The sequence below is a fragment of the Podarcis erhardii genome, assembly GCF_964252035.2.
Source record: "Podarcis erhardii genome assembly, chromosome: 10".
Taxonomy (NCBI): domain Eukaryota; kingdom Metazoa; phylum Chordata; class Lepidosauria; order Squamata; family Lacertidae; genus Podarcis; species Podarcis erhardii.
In genome coordinates, this window is record NC_138500.1 from 67,208,585 (window position 1) to 67,227,424 (window position 18,840).

Here is an 18,840-nt window from a genome sequence, read left to right on the forward strand (position 1 = left end):
GTTAGCAGAGAAGCTGATAGAATCACAGCCCAGATTGCCTGTGAATGACACTGTCAATCTATGCTAGCTATCTCAGGAGAATGTCCCATGGTGTTCAATGGGCTTTTTCCTTAGTAAGCGTGCTTTGGTTTGCCACTTTGCAGCTCAATCCTATGTGCATTTACTCTGAAGTCTGTCCCATTGAATTTCATGAGGGTTTCTTCCTAGCAAGGGTGTATATAGGGCTGAAGCCTAAGACTGCAAACATGTATGGGGCTGCAAGTGTGTATGGATTAGGGCAGGGCAGACCCAATGCATTTTGGCACCTGGCGGACCATGAAATGGGGTCCCTTTCACTGCCAGGGGAAGAAGGAGAGGAGTGAAGATTGACATCAGAAACAAAGGGGAATAAAGATCTATCTTCTTCTTTGACAATCACTCGTAGCCGAGTATGATTGTCTTCCATGAACGCAGTCTTAATAGTGAGTCTGTAAGTGACCATGGAGGCCAATTCTAGATCCATACATCCTTCTACAGTGGGGACATAGGTTTCCGAGCGGGAGTTGATCACGGTGTGGATTTGCCAAGCGTGCCTTCCTCTTAGAACGTTTCTCCCTTGTGTCCTGTGTTAGAACGTCTTCAAAGCCCATGACACTTTTGGTCAAGGCTGTTCTCCAATTGGTGTGCTTGCAGGCCAGTGTTTCCCAGTTGTCAGTGTTTATACTACATTTTTTTACATTTGCCTTGAGAGAGTCTTTAAACCTCTTTTGTTGACCACCAGCATTACGCTTTCCATTTTAAAGTTCAGGCTTTGTTGTTTTTCATTTGGTTAATAGCAGTACACAACTCTCCCAGATTTGGAGATACTGCAAGCTCATCTCTAACTTGTTTTTGCAAAATTTGTGAGAGGACCTCAGCAGCTACGGGGAAGTTGTGGTTAAAGAGATGTTGGAAATGTTCTTTCCAGCGCGGTGCAATAGCTTCTTTATCTTTTAGAAGTGTGGTACCGTCTGCTGAGTGTAGGGGGCATATGCCATGATTTATTGGCCCATATGCACACATCTTGGGTGCCCTGCTCGGCATAGTTCATAGCTTCTCTGAGTTCTTCAAGCCCCTTCGCCACGGTAAGGCAGTGATCCATGAAGAAGTGGTTGGATAGTGTCTTCGAAGCTATAAACATGAGTCTGACCAAACTGCGGGAGGCAGTGGAAGACAGAAGTGCCTGGCGTGCTCTGGTCCATGGGGTCATGAAGAGTCGGACACGACTAAACGACTAAACAACAACAAATGCACACATGCACACAAACGCACACTCAGATTGTTGTAAGCAAATAATGCCTTATCTCCTGCGTTATGCCAATGAAGAAAACTCAGGAGACTGCAGGGTAGAAATCCAATGTTGTTTATTGCAAAACTATAGGTTACAATGGGATAGCTTTGCAAAAGTTGCAACTCAGCCCAGTGGTCCTAAAGTTTCAAACAAAGCATTTCAATTTCCACCAATCATACATCATTGCCTCATTTAAGTTGATAGACCAATCATATGCATAAGCATTGGCTGTTTCTGCTGACTAAGCTCTGATTCCCACCGTGTTCTGTGATGACCTTGCAGGAATACATTGTGTTAGTGTGCATGTTGGGAACCTGTATCACGTGTAGCCATTTGCATCATGTAGCAACTTATGTTCTAGCTTTGCGCTGTATCTTTGTGATTTACATATTAGTTGTATTTCTGCCCCCAATGAGGGCGGCACATGTTGAAAAATCATCAGTTTCATAAAGTAACAGGCTACTATAATTTCTCTATTAGAAGCACACTCAAGGATTTAAAGGAGTACACATTATCACATTTATTGTGGCTCTTTGGGCCACTCCCACAAGATCACCACACACTGGTTACACCCAAGGGAACACATTGGGGGGGAAATAAACAGGGTGTTTTTTTTTAAATTGAGGAACAGAATTTCACTCAACAGATTTATGGGGTAGGGCTAACATCTAACTAAAGAATGGCAACTTCAACTGATGGAATATGCAGTTTGCAGACCTTACATATAGAATAAGAGAACAAGAAGAACATACGTTTAAAGAAGATTGGAAAATGTTTATTGAATATATGGGGGGGGATTGTGTATACTTGAAAACATTGGCAGCTTTAAGATAAATTCAACAATGTAAATAAATTTTGATGGATGTAATACAGAATACAGAATAGTTGAGTTTATGTAAAAGATGAAGGAATTTATGCTATGCAAAATGAAGCATGGAAAGAGAAAAAGGGAAGTAAAACTTAATGAAAATTATGTATGTGTGTGTGTGTGTATTCAATGCAGGATTGGTGGTTTGCTGTTTGTTTCTGTTGTTGTTGTTTGTAGTGTGCACAAGGTAGAGGTGTGCACGGGAATGAGGTGTGTACCTTCGATGAGGTACCACATTAAAGACATGCTTTCGAAGGGTGAATGTACTAGGTCTCCAGGGACTGAAGTAGGCATATAGAAAAGTGATGGTGCATAAATATAACAGGACTTAGTACAGAGTACAAACCTAGAATTACAGAATCGTGGAACTGGGGGCCACACCAAAGGCCATCTAGCCCAACCCCCTGCAGGAAGAATAGCAGAAGAGTCTCTGACAGATACATTCCCCCCCCCAACTTGCTCTGCTTCAGGACCCTTTGCCTATTGCTTTATTACAGAGGCCAGAATTTTGCTTCCTCTCATATTCAAGATTTTTGTACTTGCATTGTTGTATATAAAACAGGGACTTTTTCATATCGTCTTCTAAATGGAGAAATTGATTGTTGGTCTTCTGGAGAAGTTAGCTTGCTTGTCTTCAGGGTAAATGACTTAAGAGGAATATTCGTAGGAAACTGCCTTGGGAAGAGTCAGGCATTGACCCATCCACCTCAGCATCGTCTACACTGACCGGCAGCATCTCTCCCGGGTTTCAGACAGGGAACATTCTCTGCCCCACCTAGAGATGTCATTCAGGATTATCTATGAGGATGGGGATAATGCAAAGCAGATTGTCTAATCCTGTGCTATGGACACCCCTAGACTTGGGGGTCTTCTACAGCATTTCAAGGGATGTTGGGATTGTCTCCCTTTGGAAATGGGGCTGAATGAAGAATGATCTGACATATAAACATGAACTCCAAAAGAGAAGATTCACCTGCAGACGGAACAGCAGCTTCCAAGTTCTGAAGAAACATTGCGGGGGGGGGGGGGAGTTTGGCCCAGGTGGGTGGGTTGCCATGGGAACAATGACCTGCCCTCCTTTGTGACATGTCTTGCTTCCCTTTTAAAAGCCACCAACTACAGGTGTCCATTGTGGGTTAGTGAGGAGATCAGGAGAGAGAGGAGTGTGTGTGATTGGCAGAAGGAGAGGTGGTTGGAGAGGTACGGTTTGGCGTAGGTAGTACAGCCAGGAAGGAGGGACTTTTTCTGTATACCATGTTCAACTTCAAACTGTAAGTAGTATTTCTTCCCCTTCTCTATGTCTCCTGGGGTGGGATCCTGGAATCCCCTGCACAGCCTCAGCCCCCTGAAATTGTCTTGACCAGTCACTCCCCTCCCAAAGAGCTCAGCTCCTCCACACTCTTTCCCTGCCTTCCTATTTCCTCTCCTCTCCCATCTCATCAATTACATTCATTGTTTACATTCATAGGCCAGCTATCCTCCCAGGAGCTCAAGATGGCATACCTGGTTCTCCCCGGCACCAGTTTTTACCCTCACATCAACCCTGCAAAGTAGGCTAGGCTGAGGGGGGAAAGACTGGCTGAAGGTCAATCAGTGAGCTTCATGAAGATTTGAACCCTGGTCTTCCAGGTCCCCCTAGTCCAGCACTCTAACTACTACATGTCTCCCCACTTCCATCTCTCCGTCAAGCCCTTTCTGTGGGTCTGCAAGCAAGACTCCACCACCTTCCTCTCTCAGACGCCCAGTGTTTTTCTGCTCCTCTTCTTGGACCCATTGATGCTTGGAGGACCCACCTAACGGTCTCCTCCCTCTCTGGGCAGGGCTGTCCTTCAAAGACTAGGCAGAGGCAGCCTTTAAATGCTGGCAATGCTTCTCTTTCCTTTGGGGTGGAGTGTTGCAATCCCTCATGGGATATAGCATAGCAGGAAAAGGAGAGCAAAAGCCTGTTTGGTCCAGTGGCCAACCAGATGTCTCCAGGAAGCCCACAAGGAATAGCCCAATCCTGTTGATTGTCCTCTAACAGGTGGCTTCAGTGGTAGACTGCCTCTAAACCTGGAAGTTCTACATACTGCAGCTATTTCAGATCATAATCGCAAATACTCTCCTCCTCTTCCTCAATGAATAGGTGTGACCCCCCCCCCTCTTTCCAACCTTGCAAGGCAGTCGTCCTTTGCACATCTTTTGGCTGCCAATTTCACAAACCAAGTAAGTGTTATGTGAAGAAGTGCCCATTGATGTTAATGAATGACCCAAAGCTCTGCTATTCGATGGGGCAAAAATCTCTCCCATGTTTGTTTCATAAAATCTATATACCACTTCATTGTGTATATATACATCTCACACCTCGAAGCGGTTTACAAGAAGGTAAAACAATGTCGACAAGGCCTCGTTCCTGTCAGCAATCATGCTGCAGTATCCTGCACTAACTGCAGCTTCCAGGTCAAACAAAAGGGAAGCCCGGTGTATAGTGCATGGCATCTAGTCTTGAAGCAATCAGGGCCTGAACTAGGGTAGCCAGGCTCTCTCGGTCCTGGAATGGCAGGAGCTGGTACCTCCTTTCTCTCCAAGCCCTGAATGCTCTTGGCTGCCTCTCTGAAGCTGTCATGAAGTCCTACAGTTCATTCAACTGCAGGAGGAGGGAAGGAATTGGGAGGGATGTGCTGGCAATTCTCTATTAGGCTAAATGTATTTCTGTTCTGCATCATCTCTTCTAGGTTCAAGTGACTGAGAAGCTTCATGAAGCCAGAAAGGAACAATGAAGTGGCCCCGCTCCAGCACAAGGAACAGCCTGTGGCCAGTGGCAGAGGAAGCCAGAACATCAAAGAAGACGGGCACCCAGAGGAGGGGCGATCTGCCCACTGTGACGGAGCAATTCGCCCTCCTAGGGGTGCCATCGGGGGTGCCCAATGCTCTAAGAGGTGCCATCGCCTCAGAAAGAACAGAAAAGTGGCCCTGCTGTAGCGCGAGAAGAAGCTTATGCCTCCAGGTGAGGAAGTTCCCCCCTGAGCCATTTTTGGAAGGGCAGGAATAGGCTAGGGTGGCAGCACAGGGTATAGTATTTGTGGGGGAGGGGAAGCTAGTAAGAAACAAACCCAAAAGAGCCAGACTGCTGGATCTGACCCAAGGCTCATCTGGTCCAGCATTTGGAAACCCACCCCAGTGGCCAGCCACTTTTGTGGGGTTGATGAAGATGCTATTGACTGAGAGAGGAGAGGAAGCATTTCTAGTGGAAGCTGGAGGCTGAGGCAGCTGGTAGGACAGAGCAGGGGGACAGCAGTCAGCTAGAGGACCACATTCTCTTGTGAGTCACATTCAGGGGGCTGCAGGCCAAGATTGGCCCCCAAGGCCTGGGGTTTGCCACCCCTTTAGGAGGAGTGTAGAAGCAGGGAAATCAAGAAGATTATTGGAATAATCTTGGAAGCTGCAAAGGGACGAACTAACCTGACCCCATGTCCTTCTCTTGTTGCAGTTGTGCCCAAGCTCTTCGAGACTCTTCCGAAGCCTGAGGTTAGTACTGGGGGAAACAAAAGAGGAGGGACTGGATCCCCCAGACCCTCTGCCTGCTGACTGTGGTCTTTGCCCCCAGTTCTGCAGTCTCTGAATCCTTCCACCCCCACCCTCCAAGAGGCTCCCAAAGCAAATAATGCAACTAATGTGGCTTGTGTCCCTGGGGTGTCAGGATGATGCCAGAGGCATGTCTTGCCCTCTTCCCTGGTGCTGCCCTTCCACCTCTGCCCAGGAGGCTGCAGGGCCCATGGAGGTCCTCTGGGGCAAGGGATTGGGCCCAGGCCTGAGGGAGGCCACTCTTTCCTGGCTTGGGCCTGCTTGTGGGCTCTCTTGCACCCGTTCGTGGTGGGTTTTGTAATGTCACAAAAGGTGTCTGATCCAGCTTTCTCTTTCCTCTGCAGAAAACAACAGCCGAACATCAGCTGCCAGAACCCAAAGAAGGTAAATGAATCAGCTGCCAGAACCCAAAGAAGGTAAATGAATCTGCACACCTTAGGGACTTTTCACTTAGTAGCATTATGGTTCGTGCCCGAGAAAGACCTCCCAGGCCTTCTTGCTGTATTTGCTGTGCCTTGCAGGCCTTTTTCACTCAGTAGGCAGGGCCCCGACTGACTCCAGCTACAAAAGGTGAGGTGGCTGAACTCTTGGGTTTGGGTATTGTTTAGAATGCTTAATTGAGAGAGGCTGTCAATTCAATCTCTCTTTTTCATTCTCTTTCAGAGGACATCATTGTCGAAGATATAGAATGACTTTGATTTGGAGAACTGTTATACCTTTCTTGGATACAGAAAGTCTCTCTTTTTCATTCTCTTCCAGAGGACCTCCTTATTGAAGACCTAGAATGAGCTTCTGGTGTGCTGCGCTCAGAGACGGGTCGAGGGAAGGTGCTCTGCTATGGTGGAGCACACCCTATCGCGGAAAAAGGGAGTTAGGGGAGAACGAGAGCGATGAGATTGAGAAGAGCCAGGAGAGGGAGAGGCAAGACGACGTGAGATTGCCTTGAGAGTTGGGAGGAGAGAAACGCAGGAAGGCAAATGAAGACAGGGAAGGAGGGAGAAAGGATTGAAGAGAGGTGAAAATGGTGGGGACAAATGCTGACTGCTGACTCACCCTTACTGTGACAGGAAGAAACCGGAAACAACAAAAAAAATTAGTCCTTTTGGGGATGAAGTCTATTTAGAACTCTAAACCTCAGAATGTATCATAAGTTGGTATCATAGTGGCTTTATGATGTGGAGGGTCTTAGTATCTCACTGCCAAATTTCATCCACCATATAAACAAGCAGGGAAGGAATCTGGAGTCCAGGGATAGCACGATACCTCTTCTTCTTTGGCGATCCCTTGTAGCCGAGTAAGATTGTCTTCCATAAACACGGTTTTAACAATGAGTCCATAAGTGACTGTGGAGGCCAATTCTGGATCCACACGTCCTTCCACAGTGGGGACATTGGTTCCCTTGTGTCCTGAGTTCAAGTGCCTTCAAAGCCCATGACATGTTTGGTAAAGGCTGTTCTCCAATTGGAGCGCTTGCAGGCAAGTGTTTCCCAATTGTTGGTGTTTATACTACATTTTTAAAGATTTGCCTTGAGACATTCTTTAAGCCTCTTTTGTTGACCACCAGCATTACGCTTTCCACTTTTAAGTTCAGAATAGAGTAGTTGCTTCGGAAGACAATAATCAGGCATCCGAACAACACGACCAGTCCAACAAAGTTGATGTTGAAGCAATCAACATGATCTTAGCTTCTTCCAGTACACTGGTAATTAGTTCGCCTGTCTTCCCAAGTGATGTGTAAAAAATTTCAGAGACACCACTGATGGAATCTTTCGAGCAGCTGGAGCTGGTGTGTCTAAGTGGTCCATGTTTCACAAGCATACAGTAAGGTTGGTAGTACAATAGCTTTGTAAACAAGCATTTGGGGTTCCCTGCAAATGTCCCAGTCCTCAAACACTCTGCACTTCAATTGGGAGAAAGCTGCACTCGCAGAGCTGAGCCAATGCTGGATTTTGGCATCAGTGTCGGTCCTTGTGGAAAGATAACTGCCCAGGGTCTACATTGGTATCTGTTGCCTCTGTAGATCATGCCACCTGAGGCTTCACCTTGCCTCTTGGGAGGGCCGGCCCTGGATCAGGGCCCTGTTCTGCTGCCTTCTGTGATGCCAGTGTTGTGCTCCACTATTCCACTTGCTGAATGTGTGGGAACAGGGTCCCTGGTGGCAGCCGCCAACAGCATTCCCCAAAACAGGGATTTCTGTGGGTAAGCTAGCCTGTGGCACCTTGGATCCTGAACTGGGGCAAACCATGTGCTCTAAATGCAGATTTGACTGTTATTCCAGCATTGCACATGGAGCAAGGGGCGCAAGGCTGAGGTAAAGGCTCTCATAAGGCCATCTAGCAAATTTGGGGCTGGACCGAGCTTTCAGCTATGAGCTTTCAGCCCATAAATTTAGTCACGATACTTATTCTGGCTTTCAGTCCGGAACGATGAAGCATGTTTAGTGCGTCACTGAAGCCATAGCACAATTTGTCCTGTTTCATACATTGCAATTAGGAATAATATGTGCGGAGATGATTTCATAAATATCTTATCAGTTTCATCTTGGGACCTCGGTTCCATTTCTGCAACCTTCTCCCGATTTTTACTGTTGGTTTTTACGATTCCTTTTCCACTTACGAGCGCTAGAAAAGAAGAGCAGATGATGGATTGCTTTCATGAAAGTTTTCCAGGCAAGTCTCACTTTGAGTTTAAATGCACAGTGCTTTTTATAGGTTGTGTGAATCATTTTAAAGTTTCTCCATAAATTTCAAGCCCTAAAGACCCTTCACACCAGTTTTTGTTTGTTTGTTTACATTTTTTTTTTAAAAAAATAATCTCTTGATGGCTGCTCCTATTCACATTATTAGCTGTGGGTGAAGTATAATTTGTTTTGGCTCAGAAAATGTATGCTACAGAAATGTCAGGGCTTTTCAAAATGTGTCAGAGCTGCCGGCTCACATTTGCACAAGCCAAGAAAAACTATGACAAAGAGCATAACAATGGCTTTTGAACTTCTGTTGGAGAGAAAGAAAATCCATCTTTCTATTTTTGCTTTTGGCAGCGGAGAGGCAAACTTGACATACGTTCCCCACCCCTCAGAAAAAGATTTGAGTGAAAGCGCTGTCTCTGATGTCGCTCTCCCTCTTCTGTTCTCTCTCCTATCTGTGGCCAGCCAGAATAGCTGGATTTTCACACTGAACATTTAGAAAGTACAGGATGAAGGAACCAGGAAGGTGGCTCTCCATGTGTTCATATTTTCCAACAACAGTCCCAGATTTACAGAAGCTGTCCCGGTTTCTGATTTGATCCTGGAATGTCCTGCTTTTACTTAGGACGTCCCTATTTTCATCAGAGAAATGTTGGAGGGTATGAAGTTCTGCAACCCGAGCCAAGGAGATAAAACCTTTAGAAGACATCTGAAGGCAGCCCTGTATAGGGAAGTTTTTTTTTTTATGTTTAATGTTTTATTATGTTTTTATATCTGTTGGAAGCTGCCCAGAGTGACTGAGGCAACCCAGTGGGGTATAAATAAATTATTATTATTATTATAATTATTATTGAATTGGATGTCCCTATTTTCATCAGAGAAATGTTGGCGGGTATCAGTTTGGTAGGTCGCAACTTGTATACCCCTGATTTAAATAAAGAAGCCTTACTGTACTGAAGATCTGAGCAGGTAATGTAGGAAATCGTACTCCTTTTATTCCAAACCTGCTGGTATAAAGCTGTATATGTTTGTTGGGCAGCGTACTGTGTGAGGATTGGGGAAGGACTGCTGGAGTTTGTTTATTTAGGGCAGGGGTCAGCAACCTTTTTCAGCCATGGGCCGGTCCACCATCCCTCAGACCATGTGGTGGGCCGGACTATATTTTGGAGGGGGGAAAAATGAACAAATTCCTATGCCCCACAAATAACCCAGAGATGCATTTTAAATAAAAGGACACATTCTACTCATGTAAAAACACGCTGATTCCCGGATCGTCCGCAGGCCGGATTGAGAAGGCGACTGGGCCGCGTTCGGCCCATGGGCCTTAGGTTGCCTACCCTGATTTAGGGGCACACACCTGTCATTCAAAGGTCCGTATAGTTAAAGCCATGGTTTTCCCAGTAGTGATGTATGGAAGTGAGAGCTGGACCATCAAGAAGGCTGATCGCCGAAGAATTGATGCTTTTGAATTATGGTGCTGGAGGAGACTCTGGAGAGTCCCATGGACTGCAAGAAGATCAAACCTATCCATTCTGAAGGAAATCAGCCCTGAGTGCTCACTGAAAGGACAGATCGTGAAGCTGAGGCTCCAATACTTTGGCCACCTCATGAGAAGAGAAGACTCCCTGGAAAAGACCCTGATGTTGGGAAAGATGGAGGGCACAAGGAGAAGGGGACGACAGAGGACAAGATGGTTGGACAGTGTTCTCGAAGCTACAAACATGAGTCTGACCAAACTGCGGGAGGCAGTGGAAGACAGGAGTGCCTGGCGTGCTCTGGTCCATGGGGTCACGAAGAGTCGGACACGACTAAACAACAACAACAACACCTGTCATTCAAAGTGGTACATTGCCAGTAGAAACGTGCCATTGTGTAGATTCCGAAGTTAACTTCCGAGAAGTGACTTTCAATAAGCCTCCCACTCAGACTGGCTATTGCGAGCCCTTGGGGTACCCGTGAGATCTCAGTTTGAGAAATTCCCGTGCTCGTATCGCAAGAGAAGAATCGTGGAAAGGTGTCTGGGTCGTGCATAAGGGGCGGCATGAAAACAGAGCGGTCTATTTTGTCAGTCAAGTGTCTCCCCCACTTCTCGCACATCTCCCTTTTGCACGCACGCATGCTACAAACGGGGAGGGCTTCTTTCGTTGCTCCACATTTGGCAGAGACTTAGCTGCTTCTGTTTATAAAGGCCCAAGCAGTCAGCGAGGGGAGAGAACTTGCTATTAGTTTAGTTAGTTCATGATTTGCAGCAGCAGCAGCAGCAGCAGCTCCAAAGTTGTATTCTGGAGGATCTCAATTCTCCGCTCCTCCTTCAGCTGTGCAAAGTCAGCATCACTGCTACCGACTGAGGGCTTTCAGGTCACTGATTGACGGGATCTCGGCTGGTTTCGGGCTTTCAGGGAAGAGTTGCAAGAGCAATCCACCAAGGAAAAAGAATGCATGCCTCTAGAAGGTAGGTGAAACACGTTGGTAAAAGGGAAAGCAGAAGGAGAGCACGTCATGCAGAGCTTTCCATCATGACAGGCAAATGTTACGGATGCTGGTGCTAAATTCAAAGCAAAACTTTATTGCGGTCCAAAGACCCACCAAACAATTTCAAAACTAGATACGGTTAAAACGACCAGACAGACAGAAGGAAGAAACAAAGGCAGTCATTTTGTTTTATCTAGGGCATAATGATCTTTGTTTCTTATCATCTCCAAAAGAAACTTTGCCATGGCCAGTGTACTATCATCTAACCTGTCTTCCAAAAGATATTTAATATGGGAGGCTTTGGATTTTCCCGGCAAATTTGCCAGTGAGGGTTTGATCAGACGATACCTTGCTTGCTCATATTGCCCACGATACAGAAAGATCTGCTTCATGCAATGAATGTCCTGGGAACATAACCAAAGCCTGTTCTGATAGGGGATGCCTCTCAGTCTGCCATTTAGAAATTCTGAGGGAAATACGTTTAGTCTGGCTTTGGTAAATAAACACTGATAGGTAGGTACAGACAAATTCCTAAGGTATGAGGATATCTGAAAGTCATACCCATATTGGATTCCAGCTGAGATGGGGCTACAAATTACATAAGATCGGGATGGTGCTATATTTTATATGCAGCTTCAGACTACTGTGCTGAAAGACCTACTAGGGAATAAATAACGAGGCTGCTGACATGGGGTTTGGTTTTGTGTGTGTGTGTCGGGAACAATGCAATGGAAGGAACTAAGAGTGTCTTCATACAACATTGTTAAGACGCAAGTAGCACAGTTAGGACACTTCCTGGGGGAAGGAAGGGCCATAGTTTTGTAAGAGAGCATCTACTTTGCATGCAGAAGATTAGGCTTAGGCTTTAATCTTTAGCATCTTTAGGTAGAGCTAGGAGAGGCTCTCTGTAAAGTAACGCCTTAAACTTTAGTAGTGGCAACAGGCTAAATCTATTTTCTTTTTTTTTTTTTTGGCAGAATACACTGCCTTCGTGCTCACAGGCCAAAACCTGCTGCTACCACCGGAGAGGCAGTGCAGAATTCTTGTGGGTGCAAACAGTGGTGTCGAAATGAGCAAACTACCGTCGGTACACTCTACACACTCATTGTCATGGTCATCCTAATTGCAATTTGGGGAGTCTGGGCCAGGAAAGATTTCTGAGTATGCTGAAGGAAGATGTTCAATATCAAAAGCTCAGAGAGACCCTCTTAGGGACAGGAAGGGCAAAACGCTCGGCTTATACACACCGGAACTGTTATCGAAGGACAATTGCTGATGGATGCAAAGTCTCTCTCTGCCCCTTTTTCTGGCAACGCTCAAAATTCAAGAGAGAAAAGAATGCAAAGTGATGATTCTTTCGAGACTGCTTTGTATAATGATGATCGTAAAATGATGCAGCTCTGTAAATCCTGTAAATGTAAAGTATGTAAAATATAAATATAAAACATACCTATTTTAAGAAGGCTGGGTCAGTGTTTTCGCTTGGTGTAATTTCGTCTTTGATTTAACAGGCTCCCAGTTTCGTAGAACCAAACTTGGGCGGGGTCATCCAGAAAGAGTGGAAACGGTGTGGTTAATCATTTCATTGGATCTCAGTAGACCTGGTTCATTATCTAATAACTCACGTCAACATTTTGTCAATCCCTAAAATAGGACAATGGCAACAAGGATGTGACTGCTCTTTCTGCTGCACAATGGTAATAAGAGAACTAGACTTGATGTTGCTGTCATTTAATTCATTGTGTGATGCTTTGGCTGCAAGTTGCAGGTGCAAATCAGGCTCTCTCTGGGCACAGCACATAGACCATGTGAATCTCTGCCTTAGTGGAACACACCCACCCCACCGAAATTAGATGGTCTTCTTTCTCATAACCAAGCAATTTGCTGAACAAACCACACATGCATTGAGCCATAGGAAAGAACATTTCATTAGGTATCTATAGGGCAGCTAAGTTGTTCAGGCGACCCCTGGGCATGTTGAAAGTGTGTGTGCATAACGCGCAGCGTTTTCCAGTTAGAACTGTTCCATCTCTTGTGGGGTGTGCACGCAGTGTGGAACAGAACAGATCACCCATCAGGCCCAAACATCATGAACAAATTCCAGCGATGCTATTGAACAAGGGTAACCATCATAAAACTCTTTGATTGTTGTGGACTACAACTCCCATCACCCCCGAGTACCTGTTGACAATGCTGACTAGACCTGTTGGGAGCTGTAGTCCAACACATCTGGAAGGAACCACGTTGGTTACACCTGCTACTGAGTACCACTGATATTATTATCTGATCCTCTTGCATGATGTGAGAGAGCAGGAGCACAAATGAAGAGGAGAATCACGCAAGGAGAGCTCGTCCATATATTGCTAGTTCCTCACCCAGATGTAGATGAGATCCAGACCTGCTTAGTTTCCACAAGGTTGCTGCATTTAGACTATGCACTCAATTCTGTAGTGGAAGACGTTGGTGCTGTGGGAAAGGCGAAGTTGCATCTACATATCAGTTACGCTGCTGACTCAGTAGCTGGCATTTAGAAAGCCCTTAACCTCTTTATTTTATCTGTAACGTCAATGTGTAATACTTGCTCATCTTGCTGGGTTTTTGGAGAGGTGAATTAATTAACATTACCAAAGCGCCGAGCTTCTGTGTTAAAGGTTATGTTTAAATATGCTATGACTGTAATGTTACTTCTTTCCTAGAAGGTCAACACTTCGTTTATTGCCTCTCATTTTAATTTGTGGGGGCTGGCTGCACCGTATAGACTTATGTCAATAACAATAGGGGATATAAACCTGAAGATCTGTGTGAGACCTGAAACAAAATACTGCAGTGGATCACAAACCCCCAAGAGGACAGCTCCTGTTTATAGCTCCAGCCCCCCTGGGAGAAGAGTCCTGTAGCCCTGCACAAACCTCCAGGGGTGGGGTGGAGGGGGTCAGTTGTGGAAGGAGAAAACATTTTCCCTCACTCCCCATAGGCCTTCACTAGGTGCTAAACAACTTGAAAGTCATCCCCTGCACTATTAGCATGGGTTAATGTGTCCCCTCCAGCAAATTTCCACAACCTGTTGCCCATTCAAGATGTTGGGGGCTGCCACTCCCACCATTGCTGACCATTTGGCATGCTGGCTGAGGCAGCTGGGAGCTGTGGCCCAAGACATCTGGAAGACCCCAGGTTGCATGTGTCAGGATTTTCTGTCAAAATACAGGCATTCATCACCAGATAAGGCGATGTGAAAAGCATTCATTACAGGTGGATAGTTTGGTACCACTGCCTCAGATACCATCAGCTCAGCTTCAAAGCAATAAAAGTTATCTTCCCTTTAGAAGGATAAAATGATCCGCACAGCTCTCTTGACAGCATCCTTCTAACAAAAGAGACATGAGCAAAGCATAGCTGGTGTATTACTTAAAGGGCAGCAAAAGCATTCATGCAAACCCTAAGGTACTGTTGGTGTGTTTCAACTCTAGGGGCACAAGCGGTGAAAAGGAACGGTTTTACGATCCCTTCTGTTTATGCTAACTGGGCTGGAGTGATTTTTCACACATGTTCAAAAAAGGATATGACTTAAAACGTACCTGCTTGCCGTTAGTTCAAACTACCAAAAATAGTGTCTGCTCTCCAGCCAAGAAGTTGGATGATATATTCCATGTGCCATTTGCTTTGTCAGGCAATGAAAACAAGCCTTTAATTTTCCATGATAATACTGCTGAAGTGTTGTTTCAGAAGCTTCAGATCCTTCCCTCTTCCAGCTCTAGATATTATCCTACAGATCCCACACCCCCACACCGGTCCAGCTTTTGAAAAGACAGATTATCCTGAAAACCTGTGAAAACAACGAAATTGTTGGCACTACCATTTCTTCCAATCCCTTTCAAAGGAAAATATTGCAGCTAGCATAATCTTTAGCATGAGGTCCCAATTTGCAAGAATTCTCTTCTAGCGTTAATGTATTATTTCTTTTAAGTTTGGCAAACACAGGAGCTTAGGGGAAGGCTGCTAGGCTTGCCAAATAATTAAGTGACTTTTATTTTAAGAACCGATCACTAAACGATTCCTAATTAGGGAACACTTATAAATGAACATCTTTCCTAGACCAGCTCTCCATTTAAATACCAAGTTACTCTCCTCATAAGTCAAATTTAGGGCTTCTGCTCTTCAAAGTTATTGTTATTAGCATTATTATTAGTATTGTTAGATTTTCATCACACCCTCCTGCCTGAAGGAGCCTAAAGTGGCAAAGTTGTGGTATTTATCGGACCGCCTCTCCTGGTATGCCCCACAGAGGACCTTAAGGTCCATGAATAACCATAGTTTAAAGGTCCCAGGCCCTAAGGAAGTCAGACTATCCTCCACAAGGGCCAGGGCCTTTTCAGTGATGGCTCTGACCTGGTGCAATGCTCTGTCCCATGAGACTAGGGCCCTGCAGGATTTAACCTCCTTCTGCAGGGCCTGTAAGACCGAGCTATTCCGCCTGGCTTTCAGTTTGGATTTAGCCTGATCTTTTATTCCCCTCCCTTCCCTCCCCTTTTTATAAAGATTACCTGCTCTAGGACCCCACAGCTAATTCTCCCCTGGCCTCCTCGCTGGCCCAAATAGGACTAATTTAACCAGCTAGCCCTGGTGACCATCTAATGCTTACTGGATGGATTTCCCCCAAAACTGATTTTTGAACTTTGAATTTATTGTTATTCACGCTTTTATGTTGTATTTTATGCTGTGGGGTTTTTTTGGTATCACAATTAAGTGTTTTAAATTTGTTGTTAGCCGCCCTGAGCCCGGTTTTCTGAACTGGGAAGGGCAGGGTATAAATAAATAAATTATTATTAATACTAATACTATTATTATTATTAATATTAAATTTGGAGTAGGTGTGATCTCAGCACCAAACCCTCACAAAACATCACCTCCAAGTAGTAAATGATGGTTTGTATTTGCCTTGGAAACCACGTTTAAACCCAAGTCTGCAATTATGGTTCACGGTCCATGTTAGTTTGGACGTAACTGCAAACTACTGTATAGTGTGCTGCAATCCAGAAAAAAGAGGAACCATTAGTTCCTCGTCTAGCATTGCATATACCTAATGTAATATGTTTATTGTATTAAGGTTAAACCAGCAATCTTTAACAAATAAAGAAGAGGGCATGATATCTTACAGGACAGAGATGTGGAGCATATGGCTTTCTAGGTATTTTTCAACGCCAGCTCCCATCAGTATTTCCAATGTTTAGGGGGTAAGGGAAGCTTATAATAAGACCAGAGATTTATTTGTTTGAGAAAATATATTGACACCTTAATAATAGGACAGATTCTAAGTTTCTCAATCCCTTTTGCCAAATTCATTCAAATGATGACTATTAACATCCCTGCAACATGTCAGTTAATCTTCCTTCTGTTTACTTCTCCATCGAATACAGGGTTTTGCAAACTTGGGTCTCCAGCTGATTTTGGACTACAACTCCCCATCATCCCTTGCCAGCAGGACCAGGGATGATGGGAATTGCAGTCCAAAAACAGCTGGAGACCCAAGTTTGGGAAACCCTGATCTAATACTATGACTGGCTTGTGGCTGGCTTCACATTCCTCATGACCTCAAAGCTGAGAGAATGCCAAACCAGAGGCCAGCAAGCTCTATCCTCTCCCTGATCAGTGCCATGCAAGCGTCCCTGACTGGATCAGATGAACTGTGGTAGGATCAAGGGGCATGCGCAAACTAAATAGCACTCACAGCTGCTGCGCTCATATGGAGGCTGGAGCCAGGCCTATTTCAGGGCTTATATGCAAATATATACATAACGGTGTTGTATAATAAATACAGGTGACTCTCGGCTTATGCTGGGATTACGTTTCGGGGATATCGCATAATGCCCAAATGGTGTATAGTAGAAACTCATTGGGTTCTATATATATCTATATTGAAATATATATATTTGCCAAATGCATAAAGCTGAATGTGCCCAACTTAAATGTGTGCAAGCTGCCAGTTACTTACACCACTCAAAGAGCTAACATGTGCTCCCTTCCATTTTTCCTGGGACACCAGAAACAGTAATAATCAGGGGCAAGGGGGCATTTAATAACCAGGTGAATTTACCTTGAGACCATTGGTGGAAGGTGTTTGTTTGCGTTCAAGATCCAATATTCCTTTTCAGGCAAACAAAGATGGCATTTTTCATTGGGCCAGACTGGCAAGTGTCCTCATGGTTTTTTTCCTCTTTTCCTGTAGTGTGTAAGCACAGCCCATTGCAAAAGTTGTTGGGAGCAATTATTGTACAATGTGCATCTTTGCTGTGTGGCCAGATTTGGACAGGCTTGGTTTTTGCAGGGTGGGGGATGCAACAGGGGTTAATGGAGGGTAGGGTACTAAATGGTAGCCCAAAATTTTGGTACTTTCCAGCTTTCTAATACCCTCTGAGAAGAAGCATCTGCAGATCATCATCTTGTTATGATTTGTACAAGCATGTGGGTTTTGTTGCATATACAGCTGCCTTTCTGATTTCAAAACAACCTAACTTCCTAGGAATATACGAAAGATGTCTAACTTTCCCTTGTTAATCAAAATACAAGCACTGTATACATTATAAAGTGTTGGATCCAAAGCTTAAATGATCTCTGGGCCATTTTGCTGATGTCATTGTAAAAAAACCTGTGCATCAGATCTATCCAGTTATAATACTATCACGTTCCAGGAGCAAACTTGGCATTAAGGCCAAGTATGAGAGGACATTCTTTATCAAAATACTACAGCATATGCAAATCTGTTTACCCTTAGCTTCTTGTACAACTATGGGAGAAAAATGAAGACTCAGCACACTGTCCAAGTTGCACAGGCTGACATTCTCAGAATCTATAAGCTACAAAAGATATAAATTATACAGCTGTACCTTGGTTTTAGAATAGAATGCGTTCCAGAAGGCCGTCTGACCTCCGAAACATTTGGAAACCAAGGTGTGGCTTCCGATTGCGCAAGCGCGCCGGAAACAATAGCAGAAGCCGCATCAGATGTTGGGCTTCCAAAAAAACCTTCAGAATCTGGAACACCCACTTCCGGGTTTCGATCATTTGGGATCCAAAACGTACGAGTACCAAGGCCTTCAACAACCAAGGTACAACTGTATATCCTAAACTCCTCTTAATGCTCTTCCCTTGTAACATTCATATGATTTTTTGTAATATCCATTGTCAGGGAACTGCCATCGGAGCTCAGGGGGGTGGATGAGGGAGGGAGATGAATGGAAAGCCACCATGTTCACCCCTCTGGGGGCCTTCAAGTATCTCGTTATGCCCTTCGGACTACAAGCGGGTTCAGCGTGTTTCCAATCTTTCATGCATCACGTTCTGGGACCCTTGCTGTACAAGAACTGCGTGGCCTTTTTAGATGACGTGTTGATCTATTCGGAGGACGAGGAGCAACACATCAGATATGTCCAGGAACTGCTTAAGAGGTTACAGGAGCACCAGCTGTGGGTCAAACTGGAGAAGTGCCAGTTCCACACCCGAGAGGTCGAGTTCCTGGGGTACCGATTGTCAGACAAGAGCCTAGCTATGGATCCGGGCAAGGTACAAGCGGTACTGGAATGGAAGACACCCAAGACCAGGAAGGACGTGCAGAGGTTCCTGGGGTTTGGGAACTTCTATCGGAAGTTCATCAAAAACTTTGCCCACTTAACGGCACCCATCACAGATTGCCTCAGTAGCAAGAAGTTTGTCTGGACGGAGGAAGCGCAGCAATCTTTTGAAAGGCTAAAGAAGGCGTTCGCTTCGGAAGAGCAGCTCTTGCACGTGGATCTGCAGAAGCCAATGAGGCTGGAGACCGACGCATCAGACAGAGCGGTGGGGGCCGTACTGCTCCAGCCGGGGGGGAACCAGTCCGATTGGAGACCGTGTGCCTTTTTCTCCAGGAAGTTGAACAAGTCGGAGCAGAACTACACGGTGTATGACCGG

At 45.2% G+C, this 18,840-nt stretch overlaps 3 long non-coding RNA genes across 9 annotated transcripts in view; 2 read left to right on the plus strand and 1 right to left on the minus strand.

The window, feature by feature from the left end:
- Nucleotides 1-5,068: 5,068 nt before the first annotated feature.
- The window catches only part of LOC309350874, a 92,229-nt gene continuing 78,457 nt past the window's right edge, over nt 5,069-18,840 (plus strand). Inside the window, exons 1-3 of the long non-coding RNA XR_014160541.1 lie at nt 5,069-5,163; nt 5,647-6,125; nt 6,158-6,262. This is a non-coding gene — a long non-coding RNA (uncharacterized lncRNA). The remainder of the gene's footprint in view (nt 5,164-5,646; nt 6,126-6,157; nt 6,263-18,840) is intronic.
- LOC309350876 lies at nt 8,248-18,070 on the minus strand. Of its 7 annotated transcripts, none has more exons than XR_014160545.1 (6): nt 16,991-18,070; nt 14,475-14,722; nt 13,275-13,365; nt 12,350-12,543; nt 10,256-10,872; nt 9,170-9,784 (listed from the first exon to the last, which is right to left on the minus strand). It is a non-coding gene; the product is annotated as an uncharacterized lncRNA (long non-coding RNA). The 7 variants fall into 7 exon arrangements; XR_014160548.1 differs by adding an exon at nt 12,147-12,214 and having other exon boundaries at nt 12,350-13,365; XR_014160543.1 differs by lacking the exon at nt 9,170-9,784 and adding an exon at nt 8,248-8,362 and having other exon boundaries at nt 12,350-13,365; nt 16,991-18,032.
- LOC309350894 lies at nt 10,752-12,364 on the plus strand. The gene is made up of 2 exons (XR_014160570.1): nt 10,752-10,879; nt 11,877-12,364. It is a non-coding gene; the product is annotated as an uncharacterized lncRNA (long non-coding RNA).